Below are 3,962 nucleotides of genomic sequence, written 5' to 3'. Positions count from 1 at the left end.
TTACAGTGAAATTACTATCTTACACAAAGAATGTGTGGCAATTATTTTAACACATTTTTAGTGGGGGAAAAACAAGGCGTATAACATACAGCTTGTATTGTAACCTTGGAAGAAACCACAAAGATAACATGTAACTATTTTCACATTCAGCAGACAAACGTATGTGCTCAACTTAGACACTCATCACTTCAACACAGCAGAAATGGCAGAAGCTTCCACATTGCACAGCCATCCACGTAAATCATATAAATGTATGATTTCAGAAGAAATCGAATCAACAGATGACAAGAAAGCAAGCGTGGGCCAAATCTATGACTTGATCCAAAAGAAATATCCATACTACAAAGAAGCATGCCGAGAATCAAATTTTAAAACTTCTGTACGATTCACTTTATCAGCAAATGAATGTTTTGAGCGTGTTCATGATCGCCTAGATCAACGATATGGATCTTGGCAGGTTGCCCCATCATTTAAAATTACCATGGAACATGGAACATATCTTCTGTTAAATAGCATATTTTTGCCTAATACCAGTTATAATGGAGCGGCACCGACTGGCGCGTCTGCTGCTATACCTGCTGCAATACCTGCACCCTCCATTCATCAAGACCAGATGCAAGATGCACATAACAACAATGATATGTATCCAAACTTATATGGGCAATACCTATGTGGATGTGAAAACAACCAAGAACTTTACGTACCTCCGGACGTCTTGTTTGAAGAAGACAGTGCAGATCCATATGAGCGCCAAATGGAGATGTGTGTGATTCAGGATTCAACGGTTGCCTCAACCATGGATGAGACTGTTGTGCCTTTCTGGAGCGAGCAGTTGCAGCCAAACCAGTTTTGACTTCTAAAAGAATGGTAAATACAATAATCGTTATGCGTTTACTCACATTCTAAATGTCTACATTTTTAATATCCACCATTTGATAGCCAAATGCGTGGCTACAGCGTAACATTGCAGACAGCCCTACATGTAGCGTGCACAAAGACATTATTTCCTATAATAATATACTACATGACGAAGCATTACTACACATTGTTGACGGACTCACAAAACCTAGATTAATATCTTTATTAAAGTATCATTTCAACATGTTACACTAACTGTAACACACACACTTCATTGTTTAGCATGCAACATAGAAAAAACAAAAGGGTCGGCCACATATGACGTGGGACCCTTGTCATGTTCCAAGGCGTCCTTAAAAAGGTTTACGGATGCAAGCCCCACCCCCAACCGACGTGCGTGCGTGAAAGTGTATTGGCTGTGCCCGTTGATTATTGTTACGGGCAGTGCACTGTGTCATGCGCGCACGTCGGTGTTTCGGTGCGTGCACAGCGCTGGAGGCCAATGTTAATTCAGTGGGAGGAGTGTTTGCGTGCATTTCACGGTGCCTTAACATGACGTCACACGTCTTTTGTTCGCTCATTGGCGGATCGGCCGTTGTTTCCGTGCACACACGTCCGTTTACAAAGTTTATATAAGTACGTGTGTAGAAGTTAATTAGTTTCGCTTCCATAGCATAACTTCCAACCATGATATGCTTACTGCTAGCAGCACCATGGAGGGACATGTATTCAACTCACAGCGTACACATTGTTTAGCGCATGCGCTAAGACTTAGTCCACACAATCGTGAAGTGCGCGCACAACTGAAGTTGTGCGCGCACATTATTATGTATTCAGGCACCAGAAATATCATATCCGTAGTAATGCCAGCAACGCCATTATAAAAATGACAGTTCAGTATCTGTCGTTTGATCCTTGCACTTTCAACATATACGTTACTTATGTGTGAATATCCACAATCATATAGAGATGTGTTACGCATTGTCATGCAGAGACATATATAAATGTGCCATCTTTGACCATCATGTTATACAAAAAATGCAATGACCCGGCGCTTCAGGCTACAACAATACCCCAGTCCAATGATTAGTCCATATAGATATGGAAAGTTCTTTTCAATATTCCAGCTGATGGAGCGATGGTGATCCAATTGCTGGCTGCTGGTTCCGAACTCCTCCTAGTATGTAATGGACAAAAAGGAAAAGACCATTGCGCAGCCACAAGAATCCATAAATAACTCCACAACAGATTAAAGTAATGAACTTACAGACTTGCTGTGTTATTGTTCCTTTGAGACAATCTGTGCTTTTAACCTCTTCTCTTCCAGATATCACGAATCCCATGTGTTGTATGTCTATCCTCAAGGTTTTCTGTCTGTTCACAGCATTACCACTTGGTCATAGTTCCCATGTGTTCCCAGAAAGGAAATAACATGAAAGATGATGGTGCAGATTGATAAAAATTTATTACAAAAAAAATAAAAAACAGCCAAGGGCTTACTCACATAAACCAGGCTGTATAAAAACAGCTGACAACATGCCGTCCGCAGCTTGATACAATCAGGTAGGCAGGCTTCTGGGAGGATGGTGCTATTGTTGTTTGCAAACCCTGAAGTGGCATCTAACTCTCAGTAGTTACTCTGCGAGATTCGCCCCCTCTATTTGCTATAGCTTCCTCTATCTCAGCTTGAGGTGGCCAGCACTGCAGAATGTGCTCTGCTCACCTCTCTGGGTAACTGCCGTCAGCCCGCGCTAAGCCTCGTGATGTCACACTCTGGCATCTCTCCTGATCTCTATGCTCCTGCTTCTGAAGACCGTGTCAGTTCTAGCTCCTCCCTCTCCATACGCGTTTCGTGACGCAATGTGGTCACTTCATCAGTATTTTTTTGCGCTGAGTTATGGGGTATATCTTTTTTTAGTTTATCATTTGACCATCATGTGTTTGCTGTATTTCACAGATGTCGCGGATGAATACATGGGATCAATGTATGATTTCAGATGAGCGACTCGTTATATTAGATGATTGTGACGACGACCGAACAACTATTATAATACATATGTAACAATGCTTTCAATGCTTGTTGCGCAGATTAACAATGAATACATAATGTTATCCGGTTAGGCCTATATTTACTATGCACTTAATTAACATAATGATGTTGCTAAGCACTGAAGTTAGAACTTTTAATGTTTTGTGGTGATTTTCTTCTAACATTATATGTCTTGCTCTGTTAAATATGCAACCAACATTCTATCTCCGCAAACACATTTGTGTACTATATTGTATAATGTCACGTGTGACTTGTGAAAGAATGTAAATGCTACATAACAACTCGTAGACATTGTATCTGAAAGTACACAATAACAATAGGGAGGTCAGATAAACTGTTTATACGTGTGAAAAGTTATTTTTCACCTAAGTTGTTGTGCTAACCTAACATGCATGAGCTATTGAATATTAGTTAAACATCATGAAAAAAATAACATTTGTGTGTATATTTTATTTTCATGACTAACTATAGTTTAGTGTTTTTAGTAAACGTTCAACACAGACAGAGCGAAGTGAGTCTGATGATACAATCAACATTAGTATTATATTTTATATCATTTGAAGTTGCAAAACATGCATCACACAAAAAGTGCTACACACACACAAACACTGCTGCTCAAATGTGTGCGTATGCAAATGTCCACGTAATTGACGTTCATATGTTGACATTAGTTGTAAAGGATCATGATAATAATGAATAACTTACGTGAATGACATTAAAATTATATTAACAACATTGTAATTGGGTCGAATGAAGTATGAAAAGTTGAGAATACAAAGAATTAAAAATTTTCATGGTATTCACATTTTGACACATGTTACATGTACGTCAAATCAACACACGTGTGACTTATACATACACATGTGACAATGTTGTAATCAAAATGAAGATGCATTGATACAAGAACTAATCACATACATTGGTATGTAAATGATGTAGAAAACATTGGTGTGTTTACAGGCAAACATGCATTGAGTGTTAAGATCACTCATGTGCATCCGTGGATGTTCTCCTCCATAATAAATATTTGAGCAGGGTTTATCCCCTTCTCTCC

At 39.2% G+C, this 3,962-nt stretch overlaps 1 long non-coding RNA gene across 1 annotated transcript in view; it reads right to left on the bottom strand.

Moving 5' to 3' along the window:
* Positions 1-2,003, bottom strand: part of LOC142492129 (uncharacterized) — a 6,590-nt gene extending 4,587 nt beyond the window's left edge. The window contains exons 1-2 of the long non-coding RNA XR_012800763.1: positions 1,932-2,003; positions 705-856 (exon numbers count right to left, since the gene is read on the bottom strand). This is a non-coding gene — a long non-coding RNA (uncharacterized LOC142492129). The remainder of the gene's footprint in view (positions 1-704; positions 857-1,931) is intronic.
* Positions 2,004-3,962: the final 1,959 nt, after the last annotated feature.

This window comes from Ascaphus truei, chromosome 4, assembly GCF_040206685.1.
Source record: "Ascaphus truei isolate aAscTru1 chromosome 4, aAscTru1.hap1, whole genome shotgun sequence".
NCBI lineage: Eukaryota > Metazoa > Chordata > Amphibia > Anura > Ascaphidae > Ascaphus > Ascaphus truei.
Note: the sequence above shows the minus strand (reverse complement) of the source record. Positions and strands in the feature narration are given on the sequence as shown.